The 23,065-nt window shown below is 39.2% G+C and overlaps 1 protein-coding gene across 1 annotated transcript in view; it reads left to right on the top strand.

Moving 5' to 3' along the window:
- CDH22 (cadherin 22) overlaps nucleotides 1–23,065 on the top strand; it is a 3,413,183-nt gene that overhangs the window by 775,054 nt on the left and 2,615,064 nt on the right. Inside the window, exon 2 of the mRNA XM_044090249.1 lies at nucleotides 11,399–11,489. The gene's annotated coding sequence lies outside the window, so the exon portion shown is untranslated. The remainder of the gene's footprint in view (nucleotides 1–11,398; nucleotides 11,490–23,065) is intronic.

Genomic DNA, 23,065 nt, shown 5'->3' with positions numbered 1-23,065 from the left:
AAGTGCCCTTTCGATTAAGTGCACTTTTGCGTAACCCAGGGTCGACTGTGTGAGTTCGAAGAAGTGTATTTTCAAACTTATACAGTAGACCCATATATATATATATATATATATATATATATATATATATATATATATTTTTTTTTTTATGTATATGTATATAGATATAGATATATAATATATATTATTGCATATGTTTATCTGTACCTCCATAGATGTGTAGATGTTTTTAACCTATCTATATGTCTACATATATATGTATAACTCTATATATTAACATATATCTAAGTATCTCTCTCTCTCTCTCTGGCGGCTTGTCCTATTTCCACACAATTCTCCCTTTTGTGTTTTAAACTGTCTGAATTCTGAATCCCCAGAGATCATGTCAGTTGCCCTGCTAGACAAATGTCCAGGGAAGTAAATAGTGTGGGAAAAAATAGCCAGGGAATTGTTATGGCTAGGCTTGTATAGGCCCTAGGGCTGATAGCCTAGTACCAACCCATGAACCTATGAATACACAGCTGACATAGGTACATCTCAGGTAGTTTAGTGGTAGGTTACTCTGAGGATGGTGTACATGGTTGTGGGTTCTAATCCTAGAAGGGGTTATTATTTTACCTCTTAGAGTAGGCACTGGTAGGGAAAGCGTGAATAATGCACATTTAAGTGATTGTAAGCAGGGTTGCCCGTGGACTGTGTGACGCTAAGCAAACCCGCGCAAACCTGCTTACAACTGCTTAAAAGTGCTTTAATCCTTTCATCCAACAGCCCATATTCTGGCCCTCAAATTAAATTAACAGCCCTTGCACCCGGGACCATGAACACCACAGTCACTGACTTTACCACAAAGGCATCTGAGATATATACAAATGTCATGGTGTTTAGAATATACATTTTACTACAGGCGTTCCTCACTAGTGAAAACAAATGTGACAGTCAGTTGGTGTACATATGTATGATACATGTTAATGTTCATATGTTTGTGGAGTTAGGTGTTGCAATGTGACATGACAGGGTGTATTATGGATGAGAATGGTTCATGTTTGGTGTCCTTTTTATATTGTCCCCATACTCCAGGTATACCCCTCCAGTTCACTTATTGAACATCCAACCCAGGTTCACTTTGATGCATGATTTCATTACCCATCATTCCTCCTCCACCACAATCTCAACATACACAACAACCATCCCTTATATGGTGAATTAGGTTAATATTAATAGTTATAATACCAGAGCAGCATGTGTTTTGTGTACACTTCAAATCCTTTGGATTGCTTCTGTGTCACGCAGTGTGTTCATAAATGTTTATATATATGGCTATAGATGTTACTGTATATATATATATATATATATATATATATATATATATATATATATATATATATATATATATAACAGTTATACATATGTAGACTTGTATATGTTGATTCACAAACTACAGTACATTACAATGTACTGTACATATGTACACAAAGTGACTGTCACATTTGTGGTCAGTACTGTGGAATGTCTATAGTATAAGGTGTAGTCTAAAGACCATGAAACATGTATACAGCTCAGATGGCTTAGTGGTAAGTCCAATGACTATAGTGTGCATGGTCTAGGGTTCAGCGCCTGCAATGCTTTAAAAATGTTTTTTTACTCCAGAATAAGGTTCATTTAAGCAATTGTAAGCATGTTTAAAAGTGTTTGTGTGATATTATAGCAGCAGTTAAACAGTTAAAAAACTTTAAAACATATAACCTGTGCGCGCAAACATGGTCACATCTGCTAACTACTCAGGATATATACATTTCAGTGAAGTAACATCTCACTATGTGCTTACATAACATTACATTCTCTGTTGACTTTACTTTCCAGCACACATGGGTTGATATGGGTGTTTCAAATGTTTATTATACTGACGAATACTACCTATATATGCAAGCTGTGGTTAAGGTATAATTTTTAACATGATAAACAACCCTGACTTTATTGGGATTTGAACCTTGAATGCACATATACTATGCAACTGCTGTAACCATTACACTATTGACATTAATGTTGCTGCTGCCTATTTCCTATTTAGATGATTTCTATGCGTAAGCTAGGCTAAGCAAAGGGCGGAGGTGCCCAAACCCACTGAGCTTCACTTACTCTTGAAATAAAAACATATAACAAATGAAATGAGAAACTATAAATTACATTCCTAACTACATTAGGCATAGCCCCTCACTGACACACTTCAAGGGAAACCTTGATGTGTGAATGGGTAACAGAATATACACCCCTGGGATCATGTGTCCCAGAACCATACAGCCAGGGGGTGGGGGAGCCCTTAAAGTTTTATAGCTGCAAGACCTGTTGGGGAAATTGAATGGTATTGATTTTTCACATTAACATGCCCTCTTTAGATTACCCCTCTCACCCTCCACCACCCCAGTCTTCAACAGCTTCTGGCAACTCTGCCTGGAATCACTTTATTGGCTATGCTTGACAGAGGCTCAGTTACTTCATCAATTTTGCAGAGAAAGCCAACACACTGTAGCTATGCTTCTAATTGCCTTGGGTAGATATCCTACTACCTATCTGTGAACCTCTAAAGTGCAGGCGATCATAGCCATAATATGTGAATAAACAGAGCTTTCAGATCACAATATACAGTGAAATATCACCATGTAGTCAGAAAACAGTTAAGTACAGCAAGAACATACAGAACACTGATACTTAATCACTCCAAAAGCCTATCTTGGAAGCTAGAAGACTGGTATAAGTTTAAGGCTTTCTATTGCTTACCAGTAGGTTACCTACAGGAAAGATGAGAAACAAGCACAGATGGGAAACATGCATGCAACACTACCATACTGGCTTATGTGCCAGCCTTAGGCTTTGGAATACTGGCCAAGGCTATCGGCGCCCCCATGGTGCCTTTTTTAGGGAAGTCTCAAAGGTGAATTCCACCTCTGTAAACAGCACAATAGCAGAATCAATGAGGTTATGCTACTCAACACCAGGGGTTGTGATCACAACATGCACCACTCACAGTCCTCCTCAGTATGGACAACGTCAACATCTGTGCAGTGACTGAGACCTGTTTTAATGCTCCTGAAAGCACACCAGCACTACCAGACTACAACCCATACCACACATTTCGGACACAGAACATGGACTGACACAGACATGGAGGGGATGTATCCATATTCATCAGGGATACCTACACCTCCAGGTTAGTGGGGCAGTATGATACCTCTGAGATCATCCATGTGCAGCTAGCATCAGCCACAACTGCAATGCAAACTGTGGCCTGCTATAGATCACCCTCCATGACTCAAGACCACCACTCCACCTACCTGGAGACAGTGGAAAACATGACAGTCCTACCACACACCCGGGTATTGGTCAATGTCAACTATCCTACCATTAACTGGGAAACTTAGTCAAATACTCACTTCCAGGCCCAGTGTTTCCTGGAATTTATCACCTCATATTCACTGTATCAGATGGTAAACTCCCTAATGAGGGGTGGAAACATACTAGAAGTGGTAATCACCAATATGGGCGACAGGTGCACCACAGCGGAGGTAAACTGGTCACTGGTTAGACCTAACCGTGAACTATTCACTGTTTCTACACCCAACCATCTCCCCCACCCATGAAAGCCACAGTGTATACCTTTCCTACAGCTAAATTCACACTACTAGAGACAGGGGTGGGGGGTTTCGCAGCCCCCATGCTAAGGAAAGACACTGTTCAAGATGCAGACAAATTTACAAATGTACTCTATAAGAACCAACAAGGATGTGTGAATCTTGCCATCACTGGTAAGCCAAGACTCATGCCTCCTAGACAAGAACACCAGTATGGTGGACCCCTGCAATAAACAGGCTATACAACAGAGGTAGAACAGTAGTCCAGAAAAACAGCAAATCCCAAGAAGGGCAGACATCCGTGTCCAGTATTAGTAAGAAACGTAGGTGCCTCATGAAAAATTCCAAGGCTAACATCAACAGGAAAATAGGCAAGGATTCGAAAGATAACCACAAAGCCTTCTTTGACTATGTCAAGGATCTAAGTGGTAACACACAGATTTGTACTGTGCCGGTGCAATATAGCACAAAATATACTGACCCTACTGATATTGCCAACATCCTTGCAGATACATTCAGTGCAAACTTCACCCCTAAAGAGCCCACAGCAATACCCAAAAAGTACAGTATCCCAGACATCAGAGACACACAGGTGGAAATGGCCCTCTCGAACAGCAATACACAGCATCAATGGAGGCAGATGGTGTCCCAGACTGCATCTTGCAAACACTACAAGACAAACTGACCCCCCACCTAATTAAGCTTTTCAACCTCAGCCTCTCCACAGGCTACATGCCCATACAATGGTGTGTGGCAATGGTTATCCCACTCCACCAAGGTGGAAACACAACTGACCATGGTAACTACCACCCCATAAGCCTGACTAGCCTGGTCTGCAAAGCAATGGAATGCATCCTCATGGCACTCATTAACAAAGACATTGGTAACCTCTAAAACACTGACCTAATCCAGGTCAGCTTGGTTGAGTGCAGATCATGCCTACTGAACCTGTTTGACATCCTACAGACAGTCACCAAGATGTTAGATGAGGGGAGAGGTGGTTCACACATACTACCTGGACCTCACCAAGTCTTTTGACACCATTCCCCATTCAGGTATTATTGATAATCTCACCAGCCTGTACTACACCCATACATCACAGGATGGGTTGCCAACGGGCTTACACACAGAACCTACATGGTACCACTAGAAGTCACCAGGTCCAACTCTTAACCAGTCATGACTGATAGGACTCAGTCCTGGGACCCCTACTGTTTAGCATATACTTCTCAAAGGTATAGGCAAACAGAGGTGGACTACAGCAGACCATGTTTGGCAATGACTGCAAACTGGGAGCCATACTTGACAGTCCAGCTTACACATACATCCTTCAAGGGGCCTCAAAGAGACCAATACAGGGTGTCAAAGTCATGGCCTCCAGCTAAGTGCCACAGACTGCATGGTCATTCCATTGTGGAATATTAAGCACCCACATATTAACACATAAGTGGCAGCCACTTTAATACAGACAAAGTAATAGGGTATCTGGGGACTAAGGTAGATAGTGATCTCTCCTTTGACAATCATATCTCCAAAATAGTTAGGACATCCTTTTATGTAAGCTATCTGATTACTAAAGGGTTCGCATCTAGACATACTGAGGTTATAGTGTCCCTTTACTCATCACTCATCAGTCCCATCATAGAGTATAGTAACCCATTTGGGATGTACCTCAGAAGACACATCCAACAGCTGGAAGACCCATGAATGTACCTCGCCAAGAGGATTACTGGCCTCAAACATATGTCCTATGCAGCCAGACTGAATAAACTCCTACTTTACTCAGTGGCACCTCGTTTACTCAGAGATGATCTCTGCTGGCCAACAAAGCCATGTCGAACTCAGGCTTAATGGATATACTCCACCTATGGGAATCCATGTCACAGTGAGCCACATGCTGTAGTGAGCTGAACCTTGCCACAACAATAACTGGAAGCTGCTGGAGGGACAGATTTCTGTCACAGAAACTCCCCATAGTTTGGAACAACATCCCTAATTACATTATACAGAGCCCCTCACTAACACTCTTCAAGGGAAACCTTGAAGAGTGGATGGGGAACAGTAGATACACCCCAAGGATCCTGCCATTGTCTCTGATCCACAGAGGGACAGTTAATGAATCAATGGAGTGGCAAAAGCTGACACATTTTGGCTAGGCTTATGAATGCCTTCAAGCAGTTAGCCAAGTACCTAACTATGAACCTATGAACCTATACATGCAGTATCAGCACATGCTGATAACTTCATTTACTTTTCAGGTGTTGACTTACCTTGTGCCAATAGCAGTTGTGTGTGCAATAGTTGAGGGCTGCCTATGTTGGATGCACACAGTAGACTGCCTATACATGACAATTTACAGGTAGTCTTGTGTGTGTGCCATCCATTTTTACTGTGTGTGCAGGTAGAGAAAGGTGTCAGTCCCTAGGTGTTTACACTGTCAGTGTGTGTGCTATACGTTCCCTCCTTACCAAGGCATGGGCAAACTGGGAACGCCTCCATCTGCCTACTGGGGCTGGCTCAGGGTGTTCACGGTCTGACTACCTCTGTGCCTGTAGGGCCCTTGGCAATGGTGGTGGGCTGTGAGGTCCTTCACCATTTTGTCCCTGCTGCAGTTGTTTCCACAGGATCATATTGTGTAGCATGGCACATACTATGAAGATGTGGGCACATGTGCCTGGAGAGTACAGCTAGACTCCACCAGATATGTCCAAGCAATGGAACTGTGATTTAAGCATCCTAAACACACGCTCTATGATGATTCTGGTTTGTGAGTGTGCCTCATTATGGCATTCCTGCATGGGTGTGTGTGCATTTCTGATGGGAGTCATCATCCATGGTTCCAGTGCATAGCCAGCATCCCCCACCAGGTGGCCATATGGGAGGTCCCTCCTGGCAAATACCTGATACAGCTGTGAGGCATGCCAGATGTGGGAGTCGTGATTGCTTCCAGGGCTAATAAAAACAAAAAGAAAGTGATAGCTTCCAGGGCTGCCAGCACACACATCTATGATAATGCCCTGGGCATTGCACATAACCTGGCAGTTGATGGAGGGGTATCCCTTGCAGTTTATGTAGTGCCTACCCTGCTCACCAGGTGGTGACTTGATGTGTATGTGCGTGCAGTCTATTGCACCCAGTACCTCCGGGTATTCTGCCACACAGTGGAAGAGATGCATATTGCTGGCCAACTCCTCCTGCATTCGGGGCAAGTATATGTGCTTATTGGCATGTGGTAACATGGCATCCAGGAACTGGTGAAGTATCCTGGATGCTGATGCCTGTGAGATCCCCATGATATCCCCAGTTGACCTTTGAAAGGTACCTGTCGCTAGTATTCTCAGGCTTACACATACCTTTGTATCCACTGGGATGGGTTCTCCTCTGTTTGTTCTGGCTCTGAGGTGTGGCTGGCACAGCTCCACAAGTTGCTATAGGGTGTCCCTGTCCACTCTGTAATGCTCTACTATCTCCAGATCATGTAGCCCCTGGTAGGTTACCCTGGGTCTGAACACTCTTCTCCTCCACTGGTGCCTGAGGTGGTTGTGTGCATCATCGTCCACACCACCTTCAGTCTCCAACACACGCTGGTGGATCAAAGCTATGGCACCCTCTAACATGTACATACTAAAAGTTCCCCGTCTGTATACAATAGTGCAGAGTGTGTGGGAATACACAAGTGTGTGTGAGGTGCTTTCACACTTTATACTATTTTGCTATGGATGCTGCTGATGTCATTGGGTGTGTATCAGCAATTCCAGTTGCAGCATATCTTAATTATGGGTTTTACAGTGAGTACTGCAAGTGTGGGGCCTTTAGTGTGGAATTATGCTTGCCTGCCTTGATTAATCTGTTGCCCTTTAATTCACTTTTAAACCTGTATCCCCTCCCATTATCAGGCATTCATCCACCTACTGTCTTTCTTGTTTTGTACTTTCCCTACCCAGTCATGTGTTGCAAAATGTGTCTTGTAGCTGATATACTGCAAATCCACTTTGTTCTGCTGTGACACTTTACTGTTTTCTTTGCAGTACAGCCCCTCCCCATTCCTGTTCTTCAGGTAGCTGCTTGCAGCCTTGTTAGCTGTTGTCAATGGCCCACTGTAGGTTCCTAGGTGTTAATTAGCCATTTGTACTCCAATTTCCTTGCTGCAGCATTTCCTTATTTTTTTCCTATATCCTTCCTGTTTCAGCTCTGGTGCGTGCCGCGCAAACCCGTTTACCAGGTTTAAGCATGTTTTCATCTCCGTTCACATGCATACTCGGTTAAATTGTGTACTCTCAGCTAAGCAAAGCTATAGCCAGTTCGACACACCCCTATCCCGAAGCTTTGTTTAGCTATGGATGAACCGGATTAGCAATGCTCCAATGTGCTTACAGCAAAGGTGACAGACCCCTCTCTTGATGTCATCTTTATCTCAAGGGCACACCTCGGTGTTATAACCCTACACTGTGAGGTGCATCCTTACACCAGCGGAAAATCTGTGATTCACTATTACTCCTCTCATTTGCATGGCATTGCCTACTAATTCCTAGCTACCATGCATAACACTGTCACAGCCCCTTAGCAACCCTTGCACAATGGTGTGGTGTAGCATGCCTGTCGTTCACTATTATGGGGAAATCATGATATGTGTTATATTGCAGTTTTACTCTATATTTTTCTATTTTCCTTGCGATCCCATTTGCGTGCTGCTGCCCTGTGTTTCCACTTTGTGATAGTGCTAAAATAAATATTAAATGTTAATTTTATATTTTGTACATTTTTTATGCCACTGGCTATATATTTAGCCATTGGCATATATTAACAATATAATACATGTGTTTGGTCGGCTGTCATGGCTCCGATTTTCTGTTTGCAAAAATGTAAACCATTTTTTTACGATTTACATTTCTACATGCTTACACTACACCTGCACCACTTCCTGGATTGCTACATACCTTCATTTGCATGCTACACAGCTGCACATGGAGTAATTAGCGTACAGGGCCCGGGAGCTGTGCGGGCATAGCATATGCAGGTAGTGCATGTGGGAACAGCTCGTACCTGGATCACTCGCCGGCCATATTTGGTGTTGGAACGCTGATGCTACGCCTGCACCTGGCGCAAGCTTCATGAATCCCGGAACTGTGGCTTCTTAAGTGAGTATCTATACTGCATATGGGTTACAGCTGGAGCTCATTGTGTGGTAATACCTGTATCATGGTGCTTGTAACAACTGAAGTAAACAAGTCTGCACAAGAGCTGATTATTTATTTTTAATTACTTTTTATTTATATATTTGTTTATTTTTTTCATAGTCCATTTGCCAAATGACCTATCAATGATTTTGAAAAATGAGGTACAAGGTGACCAGAGATTCTTGAACTAAAAAAATGGGAAATGCAACCACAGAATTCTGAGACTACAGTGCCGAAAGGGTTGATTCCAATTTCTTACAAAATATAGCAAAAATCTGCACAGAATATTTTAATCCATCCAATCCAATGAGCACCATTTTCCAGGCTTTATTGTGCTTTATGTAGCCATTCATTCCTGCTTTATGTAGTCATTCATTTGTTTCATAGCAGGTAAGAACTGGATGGTGGGTGCCAAGCCTGAGCATAATGTCAGTGTGTGTGCGTGTGTGTGTGTGTGTGTGTGTGTGTGTGTGTGTGTGTGTGTGTGTGTGTGTGTGTGTGTGTGTGTGTGTGTGTAAGAGCATGTATTATATAGTACCCATAACCACACTCACTTTAACATTGTACAGAAAGGAATGATGCTATTGCAGGTCTATGTTTGTTCAGCAACTTATATGGCCAGCTGCAGACATCTCTCAGCATGTACGTTAGCCTGCCATAGTGCTTTCGACCTCTCTCAGGAACTTCAGTGCAAGTGGAACCTCTGAATAGCCACAGGAAGAGAAATTTTGTTTTTTTGGTTGTTCAAGCATCTCCTTCTCTGGCATGTTCTCTGGGAACGTGGCTATTACTGTAACATGTCATGGTGACCAGCAGCAGCTCAGGTTGATGATTTCAAATTATGACATTGGGAAACCTATAGAAATGCGAAGAAAATGCAAGAAAGGAGGCAACAGGCAGTGCCATTCAGTGACAAGAGAAAAAATTACATCAAAATGTAACCATCACCTGAGTGTCTTAATTCATGCTTGCATTATTTATTTAAAAATATGGAACAGTGGAAATAAACTGAGTTATAAGAAGCAGCAATATATTCTGGTAGATTTTGGCAGTATTAAACGATTAACAGACCCTCAGTCATTTAAACTATAAATTGATATTATTTATGCCTGGTCATCTTCAAAGCAGCTTAAAATCTGTACTGTACCCTGCATGTTGATCTTCACCATTGTGAACCCAGGGTTGAGACTGTGAAAATTTTGATAAAACTAGATTGCATCATTGAATTAAAATACCTTGACAAACTGGCCTTCAAGCCAGGACAATACAAATGTGAAACTATGTTTCAAACATGTCATTTTCTTCCATATAGACCATTAAAAGGATTTAGTGTGGGGACTTTCATTATGATGATTTTATGAAAAATGTGCTAATCAGTTTACTCTTGCTAAAAGGTCTCATAAACAGATTGCAGTCTGATGCCTATCTTATAAAGATCAATGTAACAGTTTCAAAATGATAGCATATGCTGCATAGGCAGTAGGCAGTATTTGCCTTTAATGAAAGTTAGGGAATACCTTTTCCTCACAATTAAAGAGGGGCATGGCTGGAGGAATTTCTGGCTGGAGTGTACATTTTCTATAATGAGACATTTTGGCTTTGCAGCTTGATAGTAAAGAACTGAACGAGCTATTCACTGTTTGGAAATAAAGAAAGAAATGTTGGAAGGCAAGAAATTTAATCAAGAGTACAGGGTTTAAACAATGACTATCCATATAACTGTGCTCCCACTAAAAGGAAAAGAGGATAGACTGCATCAAATGCATCATATTTATGAAGGATAATTTGAAAGTGTGGACTGAGATGCAGGCAAGACCACACAGGGCTTTTGGCCAGGTTTTAGGGGGGCAGAGGTATCTGCCAGTAAGCCTCAATGTATATTAAAAGAAAATGGAGGCAATTTTTTTCTAATGGGTCACATTTTCTCTGGACATTTACCAAAATCTACAAAACAGAAGAACAAGCCATTTTCAAAAATGATTTTTTGGTTCGACCCATCAAAAATGAACCAAAATTCTGGTGGCTATGTATGAATGTACAGCAAAGAGGTAGACATTCAGGATGCTATATTCAGCTTTTTTACGATTTTTTTTCCACTGGGGACAAAAGATTTTGCAGAATAGTGGTTCAAGTAATGAACTTGAGGAGTTGAATAATGGCTCTGTGTATGAGCAAAGGAAGTTGAATGTTGAACCTGAGCCAGTGAATACCTCGGGTGTTGTGAATGGTGAACAAAGAATTATAAATTATAGAGAAGTCTGGATGCAAAGGAGAAGTTTTCTATATTCAAACATAGAGTGCAGGAATGTCAGGAGGTAGCTCTAGTAGTAAGAATTGAAATTGAGCCTTCAACCAGATACTAAATTTTTAAAGTGTTTTGTTTAACCTCAATTCATAAGACACAACTTTAACAGCAGGAAAAGCTAAAAAAATGTTACTGATGTAACACTGAACATTGGGTTTAGTTTAAATGTTTTAATGAAAAAAGAAATTTGTATTTTTTTTTTTATTTTTGAATGAATATGATAATGCTAAATTCTTAAAGGTTGTATAGAGGTAAAAAAAAAAATCTGATATGATTTGTTTTCTCTTTAGATTGCATTACCTTAAGGATATTTCTGAAGTAAGGAAAATGTGCAAGTCTGAAGGTGGATGATATCAGGAGATGAAATACAGGAATATTAAGGTAAATAGGTTTAATATTTTGGGCATGGTATTGTAAAAGCAATAGCAAGGAGCTTAAATATACAGATATTCATTATGATAAGCCAGTTCCTGGGGTTATGCAAAGGATGTACTAATAAGAAGTATATTTTGAAGAGATTTGATTCTGTGTATTCAATTGCTTGAGTTGTCATTGGTCAACCTTGACAAAATAAAAAAATATATATAATGTTCATGAATGTTCATAGGTTGATACTAGGCTATCTGCCCTAGGGCATTTATAAGCCTAGCCAGAGTGTGTTTGGCTTTTGCCACCCTTTTAGATTAGTTGACTGTGCCTCTGTATAGTAGGTCACAGAAGGTAGCCCTTTTAAGGTTAGTTTACTGTACCTCTGTCAAGCAGGGACACAGAAGAGATCACTGGGGGTAAACTTACGATCTCCCATCCACTTGTCAAGATTTCTCTTGAAGAGGGTCAGTGAGGGGCTCTGCCTAACATGGATTGGGATTTTGTTCCAGAGTGAGGGGAGCCTCTAGGATATGAATCTGTCCCTCCAGCATGTCCTATTTATTTCTGTGCTGAGGTTCAAGTCCCTGGAGCATGTAGCTCTAAAGGATTTGGATTTCCTGAGGTGAAGCATGTCCATTAATTCTGGGTTGGACATGGCTTTATATGTCAGACACAGATCGCCTCTGAGTAGGTGGTACGCAACTGAGCAGAGCTGGACTTTCTTTAGCCAAACTGCATAGGGCATCTGTTTGAGCCCCTTGATCCTCTTGGTGAGATACTTTTGGGGTCTTTCCAGTTGCTGAAGGTGTCGGGTAAGGTACATCCCAAATGGGGCATTGTACTCAATTATGTGCCTGATAGGTGATGAGTAGAGGGGCACAATGACCTCTCTTGATCTAGATGTGAACACGTTCGTGATAAGGTGGGCTATATAGAAGGTCTTTCTAACCACTTTGGCAATGTGATTGTCAAAGGAGAGATTGCTATCTACTTGGGTCCCCAAGTCCCTAATTACTTCTTCCATACTTAATGGATTACCACCTATGTGGTAATTTGTGGGCACTTTGTTTTTCCCAAAGGGGATGACTATGCACTTTTTGGCATTTAGCTTTAGGCCATGGCTCTGGCACCAGTTATCTGTCTCTGTGAGACCCTTTTGGAGGATGCTTGTGTCAGCCGGAGAGTCAATTACAGCGCCCAGTTTGCAGTCATCTGCGAAATTGGTCAGCCATAGTCCACCCATGTTAGCCTGTACCTCGGAGAAATATATACCGAACAAGAGAGGTCCCAGGATTGAGCCTTGTGGGACACCACTTGTAACTGGTTTAGAGTCTGACATGGCACCTGTTTCACAGAACTACTGGTCAGGATGGATGGTTAGTCACAGACATGGTTTGCTAACGTGCTTCAGAAAGTATAAGGTTACTGAGTGAGATTTGCAGAGAAATGTGCACGTGTCTCATGTTGGTCACGGCCATTTATACCAGTCATGTATGGATTCTCAAAGGCATTATGAAAAAATATGGAACTAATAAAAGAATGAAATGCTGATAAACTTAATGTTGTGTGCTAAAAGGTCTTGTGAAAGGCAACTGATTGGATTTCTCCAGTATCTTTTAAATGTAGGTGCTCTACAGCCTGATAAAATGCTTAGCAGAATATAATGGCGTTTTAAGCAGATACACACATGGAGGAAGCATGGCTGCTGTATCGCTGTGTAACTGTCAGAAGCTGGGCATGCTGGTTTTAGAATTAGAGATGTTCCCCAAAGGGACACTAAGATAATGCAAAATAAAAATGTAATTATTTTGGTAAAGGTTGCTCAACAATAAGATAGGCAACATCCTAGGGTAAATTGCACTGTCATGTGACCTGTGGGAATAAACAGAATGTATCTGCTGAGATGTTGGCAGGCTTAATATTATACATGGCAGAAGTTAACAGCAATTACTGAAAAAGCTTTGGAAGTAATCTTGATTCTCTATTGTCTCCTAAATGTAAATGCTATCAAAATTACGATTTTAAGTCTAAGTTAATATCCTGATATTAAGGTCATTATGAACTCATTTGCATACTGGTTAAAGATGCAGTACTGTTTGCTTTGCATATGAAGGCAAAAGTAATTAAACATGCTCTGGGTGTAGCCAACTAATCAATGATATTAAATGTATGAATGATTTAAGTTGATCAGTATGGGATGCTGATAAAGTGTGACTCTTGCTTATTCTTTTTGCTGGTGTATAGACATTCATCCTAGTCTGTCTCATGCAGACAAGTTAATTAAGTCAGATATGCAGAGTCAAAAGATCCAACTTGTTCCTCAGCATGGCTGTGACTTTCAAGAAATTTCCAATATCTATTAAAACCTAATTTTCGTTATATGATTAAAGAAAAAAGACAGACCAGTAGTGTGGCATAATGGTTAAGGTGTTTAACTCACAGACACAAGGTGCAGGGTTTAATTCTCACATGGGGTAATTAGCTTGGCTTTAAACAACCTACCAAGGCAGTTAGTCTAGTACTTATTTATGAACCTATGAGGTTATCTTCTATTATAAGAATCAGAGGATAGTGGGCCAGTCATAGAGTTTTCTTTGTGGTGGGTACATTGGAAAAAGACTGGTCTAGGGCTTTCGTCATAGTTTTTAAAGGACTAAATAAAAGTAGACATATTATTGTATACATGTCGATTTGTTTGATTTGTACATAGCTATAATAACAATATTAAAGTTGTATATAGGAAACTTAGAAGCTAGTTTAAACATAATAATATACACAGAATCATTGCTTTTATGGGACAGATTTGCCAAAAGTGTGATCATTATTCTCAGGTCACCAAAAAAAAGATAACATTTTATTTTATATACCAAATGGCATTGCGTACATCAACTGTTAATGGACTGTGCAACCCAGTTAACAATAACATAAGTGAAGCAGTCACACCCCTGGATTGTGGCTTTTGCAGGTGACACACTTTAATGAAACAAGAACAGAACACTTCTTAACTAGAACTGGATGAGGGAGATACTGTCAATCTTTCATTCATTTGGGCATGGGAGAGTAGTCCTCATTTTATCAAGGTTATGTCCAGCTGCAACAGTAGAAATGTTGATAGAAGAGAATAGAACGGTTTCCTAGGTTGAGTTAGGTGCACTGTTTTTACGATACACTTTCCACCAATATTCAAGGCATAACCACTATTTGTATTGGACATTTGAATGCAATGAAATATGTTAGAGATATAAGACATGATCCATGAGTGTTGTGAACTCCAACTTTAAGGAGATATGTGGGGCTGAGCATAATGTTTTTCTTTATATACTATAAAACTTCTAACAGCATATGGCTTGTGTCTTATGATTGTAAGCCATCTACAAAATGAAAACACATGCTTATTTTAAAAGCTATACCAAAAAGCATACTTTCTGAAAAGGCCAGGCTATCTTGCTGAGAAATAGAAGTTATATGTTTTAATCTAGAGCATTATGTTAGATAACGCATCAGATATCCAGAGATAACGTTACAAAATAGGAGGAACTGGTATCAAAAAAGAATATTGTGTATTTAGGCATTCAGTGTGGATAGTAAAAGTAATATTATTTCCAGTGGCATACACAGTAAAAGTAAACGGTCTATCAATCAGTGGCTACATTTCCTTTGGCCAATGTGAAGGGTCTAACAAAAATGTTATAGCAGATGTCTAAAGAAGTACATAACTCTAAGATTGCATGAAATGCATTATTTTGTTTGTTTCTTTAACATGCTAACTCGTATTTGGGACTAGAAAATTGTTACTATGTGCTAAATAGTGAATAATTGCCTGCTTTTGAAATACATGTATGATAATGCAGAATCTTAGTATAGTACCACTATATTGAAAATATAAGTTGCTGTAGCTTAGTTATTCTATGAAAATTGATGTAGGTCTTTGGAGAAATTACCATTAAAACAGTTCAAATTAGTTTAATTGACTGCCATTTAAAAAAAAAAACGTCTTAAAATTGTGAAGAGCCCAGATGTGGCTGTAATCAAATTTATAATGGGCGAATTTAAGTGGAGCCATCTTCTTTCTTGCACAAATTTATTAAGTGAATGTGGCTTGCCCACAATCTCAGAGATAGTTACTGACAAACAGCTGAACTATTTCTGTTGATATGTAAACATGGAAAGTCACTCTCACTAGTCTTTTTGTAAGCACTTCACACGAGCTCCTTCTCTACCACGTCAGTTTCCTACTATACTATCATCTAGTCATTACTTCTGTGAAAGTTTCTCTTTGTTATCATTATCTGTGAATTATTATGAAATTTTGCCACTAACCAGATCTGAAAAGGTGCTTTGAACAGCCTCCCTAGTAGGTTATAATATATATATATATATATATATATATACACACACATAGACACACACACACACACACACACACACACACACACACACACGCACACACAAAAATATCTATATCTATATATGTGTGTGTTTGTGTGTGCATATATATATATATATATATATATATAGATATATATATATATATATATATATATATATATATATATATATGAGGAGTGTACTCTAAAACCAATCTATTCTCATCCTTGAAATTATGTGTGTGGGGGTGGTGAGGGAATTGTGAATTCCAACTATAAAACAGTGATCTCAAAATAGACATCTTAGCAAGGATTTTCCCTCCTGAAGGCCACAGGGATGAAGCCTTAGATGACCCATATTACATTAGTGGCATCAGAGTTAGAGAAGGTGGGATGGAGAGGATGGGAAAAAGCAACTGCTGTTGGTTTTGGGATGAGGCAGGTGTTTCTGCTACACCACTTGGGTGACACCTCATGGGAGTACTGGATGTTGCAGCAGTGGAATGTGAGCCTGCAGACCAAGCAGTGAGTGTGTGTTTGTGTGTGTTTGTGTGTGTGTGTGTGTGTGTGTGTGTGTGTGTGTGTGTGTGTGTGTGTGTGTGTGTGTGTGTGTGTGTGTGTGTGTGTGTGTGTGCGTCTGTGTGTGTGTGTGTGTGTGTTTGCTTGTTTGTATATGTCTGGAGACATGAACACTTCTCTGAATTCAGACAACATTTCAAAGCTCTCAGGAGCCACCTAGGATAGATAGAAAACTCCAAGGGTAACCCATTTAGAGGGAATGACTAACTCAGCTGCTCTCTAACACCTGACATTCACATATAAAGGATCAAATGGGATGACTGAGCTTCCTTTACAAGCCAGGGAATGCCCAGATGTCACCTTTGTGGAATTAATGAGCAACTGTTCAGTGGTATTGTAGCCATAGGACATGGTTCTACAGAAAAGGGGGGAGAAATCTCCAAAAACAAATTATCAGACTGCAATATTGTGTGGTCAGGACTAATAAAAGTAATCTAAAGCATCTGTGGTCACTCAAAAGACTAAATCCAGATTTATTCACTTAATTATTTATAGCTGGGGCTGATACATAATATTTGCTTCCTGGATGGCTCAAATTTATTGCTCATCCCTTTCCAGGAAAATGTGACCTACTATGATACATTTGAATGGTATTCATTTAATTCGGACCTCAATAAGCATAAAACAGTTTACAATGAGGCATCTCGCTCTCATGACCTTTTAGATACCTTGTATCCCTCCATAGATGCTGCTTTTTTGGCATCCTGTGTTCTTTAACGACACAGTCTGGAATTTGTGTCCAAGGTCTATAAAGCTTGTGCGATTCTTGACAATCAACCCAATTTTCAGAACTATTTGTTCAATCCTGTTATCCTGCCTGAGGAAGACATTTAAGCAATGTTTTCCATCAGAGGACCTGATGATTGTTTTGCATGCTTTGGTTATCTCTTAGCTTGGCTACTGTATTGACTTTTACCTGTATATTCATAAACTGAGTTTAACAGTTTGTAACATGTGCCGGACTTCATACCTATTCTACATTATTTGTACTCACACCCTGTACAATGCAGAATTGTTTTTAAAGTGTTGATGATGGTGTTTAAGCTTTACATGTCTAGGTTCTATTGCATTATTAGCCTTCTTCAACCCTCTGCTTAGTGACTTTTGGGCTCCTAGAGATCTTAACATACAGACTGCAGTGATCTGTGCTCAGGTTCTATTTTGCCATGTCTTTAGATTTGTGACATTTACTGCTGTGGCTGTTTCTTCAATGTATATCTACTCCCATCTTCAAGAAATGCCATCAGGATGCGTCATTTTCATAAAGCCTTTCATGATGCTTTTAATACCCGAGTATACATTGTTCTTTTGAGGGCTGTCAACTTTTTACTGTCTTACTTGTTACACTACTCTATTATTTGGTATCTTGGGAAAGTGCATAATCTTAAAGCTGTAGACATTGATACAACACTGATAGAACACTAATAAAACTAGCTAGTCCCAAACTACAACACATACTTTGAATATACAGTCTCTTTAACTCAGCTCCAAACAGACACACAGACAAACAATAGTACTATGTAAGTGTGCTTGCACAGACATTACTGCACCTCAACAGTAATGCTCCCAGCATTCCACTGCTCTCTATCTGTCTCAAAGTTACAAGGCAATAATCACGGTGGTACAGTACTACCATTTTCACCCAACATATGTCTCTTCAGCTTTAAATCCACTGTGGACACTGAGACTTTGGCCTACCATCCCCCACTAAGCCCATAAAGCTATGCTCCACCTGGGTGGTGTGCGGCCCAGGAATTTGATTGTTTGCCACATGTGTCAGGCATTGAATATGAGTGATCCCATTTGGTCCTTTGTCTTATTTTACTGTTGCTTTAAAATGGTAAATCCTATTTGTCATTCCACTTTAAACATTCCATTTTAAGCAATCTGCTATAGGAGTTATGAAGGCAATGGAGACAGGCTATTAACAAAATTCATATGTATTGATTCAGTGAATTAAAACAGTGTTCTGCTTACCTTTGCAAAACAAAAATTAAGGTTACCCTTAAAAAAATAATCAATAATTTTAAGATAGTTCAGTCCATGAAGTTCATTAGTCAAAAAAGTTCTCTCGGGACACATGTAGGCCTCTTTCCTGGGCCAGAATATCAGCTCAGGTAGCCCAGTTGGATGGTCCTTGATTAAAATAATTGACTTTGAAGGATTGTCCCATGCTATAGCCCTTACTGCTAGGCCTCACTCTTACCTCAAAAAAAAAAAAAAAAACAAGCACATCAACTATTTTCTTTCAAGCTTTTGGTCTTTTTTCCTAGGCCTCACCTTCAGTCCCAGTACTCAAGCACAGTCCTCCAGTAATACTCCTCGGAATAGCCCTGACTGGGCCCTCCCTTACTTCTTGCTTATAGGTCTTCCTTTAGCACAACACACTGACCCATAAATGAGTAGTTAACTTACTAACTTTACCCTTCCAAGTTACACTGAGGCTAAGTCACTGTGATTGGCTAGTAATGTGCAATAATGACTGCAAGGACATTTTCATGATCTGCACATTTAAAGAAACAGACATTTTCATCAATCATGCTACAAAATCCTAATGTTACTTTCCCACATATTAGATTATATACAAGAGTCACATTATCTACATGCTGCTTATAAATGATGAACAGACAAATCTGAAAAAAAGACTCAAAAATGGTATAGAACCCCCTGTTATGTAGGTTCCTGGAATGAGTCACAGTGAGTCTTCTCCAAATCCCAGAAAAGTTTTCAAATCTCTCCTGCAATGAAAAAGGTGCTTTGAGTCTCCCTAAACAGAAAAAAACACATGAAGTCTTATACAGAATCATACAGACCTTAGCCACAAAACAGACACTTTAGGAATATTCTAGTAAAATATTCAGAATATTAGTACTACTCACATTATTCTTCTTCATCTGATTTATAGCAGCACACATGCTGGTTCAAGAATTATTATCCAGTAGTCATTTACTTTGTTATCCATAAAATGAGTAATAAATAGTTATTATTTCTACTATATTCTCAAACTTTTCTGAACTTCCCTGAAGCAGTTAACTGATTAGTTATTCACTACTGGTGTACAGTGATGCCAAGAGAAATGCCATGGAATGTTCATGCATGCAGCATTTCAAGAATGCCAGGGCAACACAGTGATACTGCAGATAGCATTGTCACCTCACAGCAAGAGGTTCACCGGTTCAATTCTTGGCTGGGATCCTTCACTGTGGAGTCTACATATCCTCACTGTGTTCATGTAGGTTTCCTCCAGGCGCTCCTGTTTTCTCCCATATTCCAAAGACATGCAGTAGGTGATTAGAGACTCATTATTGGCCATGGGTGTGAGTGTGCATGCATTTATGTGGTGTGGAAGAACTACTATGGCAGGGTCAGCCACCAGGCAGTGTAAACCTTGACTCTAGTTGATTGTCACTGTTAAAGTGACACCCCAGACCCCATGTGCAAAAATATGAAAAAAGGGTTGTGGATGGATGGATGGATGGATGGATGGATGGATGGATGGAGGGACTGAGCTCTCCCATTCATGATCCCAGCACAGCATACACTTGTCTGCCTTATATTTATATTTCCTTGCTCTTATTGCATCATTACTGATGCATATATTATGCATTATTTGTGCAATGAAGGCTTTGCAAATGGAACTAAATATAAATACAAGTTTGTATGGATGCCCATGGATAATAAGCAGAGCAGGTTTGATAACATCCCACCACTCTCCATCTGTCTCAAAGACACAAGGCTACACGATGTCTACAAATGTATCTTACTTTCAGTATTCCTTGATCTCCAACTTCCTAAACTACCTCTTCATTTACATTTCTTTGTTTATATTATATAACTTCACAAGTGCAGTGTTCCACAATGAAAAATGAAACCTAAGCTACTATTTAATTTTTTTTTCTCACTTTTTTTCAAAAATTAAATTTTTATAGTTAATTGATGTTTCTTTATTTTTCTCAGACTTACAGCTTATACTGCCTTGTAACTGTGTAGTATTGATGTAATCATTTAGAAATGCTTGAAAAGTCTTTATTGACTTATTAAAAGTAACATACATTCTGCTGTTTTAATGCACTTTTATTCGTTTATTTTGCCTCTATTTTTTCTGATATCAATGCATAGTTTAAGTACTCGTATTGACTGATGTCATTGAAATAAAGCAATGACATCCACCTGAATGATTCATCATCTCCATTAAATATACTGTACAGACCTACTAGTATATCAACAATGGGATATTAGTATGTACAACATTCTCAAAATACACATATCCCTCAATGAAATCCATGCACTCTGTTTACTTATATAACTGAGACGTGTGATGGACCATTTATGCCTGGAATCTGTTATAAATACAAATAATAAAGCTATTTGATTATGAAGTACTTGAGGGCCATTGATTTTTAAAGCAGCTTTATGAATTCTTTTCCAATTTCTTTTAAAATGTAAATAGCAGAATCTAAATGGAAGGTGCCAGAAATTCCCATATGCTTCTTTCTCAAAACATACTCAGTTTTGTTACCCTTTTACACTTTTGCATTGTGCTGGCAAAATAAGGACACTGATGTTCATTAAGTCAACATTTCTTGATTACTATACCTCTGTGTCTATTTTTTTGAATATATGTTGCTTATTTGATATTTATGCATATTATAGTTTACATGGCTCTTTTTCATGCCAACAGAATACTAGTTAGTGTAAGTTGTATTTCAGAACCATTCGATATACATTCCCTTCCTTATGCATGCCATTACCTCCTGTCATTGAAAGAAATATTTCTTCATGTCCCATGTCAGAGCAGCACTGCAAGAAAAACAAAAATTATATTAACCAAATAATACATGACTCAAAAATGAAAGAAGGAAGTGGCTGACACAAAACATCAAGATTCCATTCTAAGTGTGAGTGTGTGCGCATGTTCTGTGTATATAAATATATATAATATATATATTTCTTATATATACATATACATTTATATATATATATATATATTTTTTTTTTTAATATATACATATACATATATATATATATATATTTATATGGATATAGTTCATTTCGCCGAAAGCACATAAGCACATTTCGCTGAATTGTATTTCACCAAGACCAAATCGCCAAAAGCACAAATCGCCAAAAACTCATTTCACCAAATTTCATTTCACTGAAAATAGTAATGACAGTGTATATGCCCTGTTCCCCATAGTAGTGCGATCCTGGACTTAGAATATATAGTTGGGGTGTGTGGGGGCATAGCCCCCCACCTCGTTTATTTAAAAAGTACTTACTTAAACTCTTAACAGAAACTGCATAATATAAAACAAGCTACATGGGGGAGCTACTCCCCCAACACCCCCCCAACTATGTATTCTAACTCCAGGATTGCTCTACTGTGGGGAACAGGGCATATACACTGCCACTACTATTTTCAGTGAAATGAAATTCGGCAAAATGAGTTTTCGGTGATTTGTGCTTTCAGCGATTTGGTCTTGTTGACAGAAAATTTGGCGAAATGTGCTTTTGGCGAAATGAACCAGACACACATATATATATATATATATATATATATATATATATATATATATAGGTCTCTATCAGGAGATCAGGTTTTAAGAAACTTGAAATTCTTATAGTCAAGACACACACACACGCACACACACACACACACACACACACACACACACACACACACACACACACACACACACACACACACACACACGTGCACACACGCACACACTCACACACGCACACACTCACACACACACACACACACACACACACACACACACACACACACACACACACACTTAAAGGGCATCCATCTAAAAGAAATATTTGAAATGGGTTTCAAAGTGTATCTTCATCCAGAAAAAAATGTAGATTTCTTGTTCTCAAGCATAATTGTGTACAAAGTCCACTTACTAATGTAAAATATTTGCAGTAAATGCACACATGCTGTCAAAACTAGAAAAAAATGCATAGGTGAATTTGATGCACTATCCCCCTCCAAAAAAATAACAAATTATACAGCAAGCACATGTCACCGCACATTAGGGGCACTTGCTGTCTTTGCACACAACATTCGCATTTGCTCACATTCTACTCACAAGCTCTCACAAGTCAGTACTTGTAATTACCGTCATGAAAAGTGCCTTAAACAAAGACAGCAGTGAAAGCTAATGGAAGAACAAGCTTGCCAGTGTCAGTTACAGAGATCTTTTTCTACAGTAGGTTGACTCCTTTTAAAAGACTAGATAGGCAAATAAATTGTAATATACATAAACCAAGCAAGAAAAGATAAACAGTACAGTATCTTTCAGCAGTCTCTTAAATGCTTGAAAAAAGGAAAAAACAATAAATCTACATTTTTTCATGTATGAAGACACACTTTGGAACCCTTTTCAAATGGTTCTTTTAGATGAATGACCTTTCCACCGGTTATTTTCATGCATGTTTTGAAGACACATCTCACAGTACATTTGACGTTATTGATGCTTGAGATTTTTCAGCCTCTCCATTATAATCTGTGGGAGTTTTTGGCAGGAGTACGTCTTTAAGTATATCCAGCTAGTGTATCAGTTCCACACTAATAATCAGACACAACAAAGAATATCAATGCAAAATCCCACAACGCTTCGTATTTTTGCA

The sequence above is a fragment of the Protopterus annectens genome, chromosome 12.part0 (genome assembly GCF_019279795.1).
Source record: "Protopterus annectens isolate FY-2018-M chromosome 12.part0, PAN1.0, whole genome shotgun sequence".
Classification (NCBI taxonomy): Eukaryota; Metazoa; Chordata; order Ceratodontiformes; family Protopteridae; genus Protopterus; species Protopterus annectens.
Note: the sequence above shows the minus strand (reverse complement) of the source record. Positions and strands in the feature narration are given on the sequence as shown.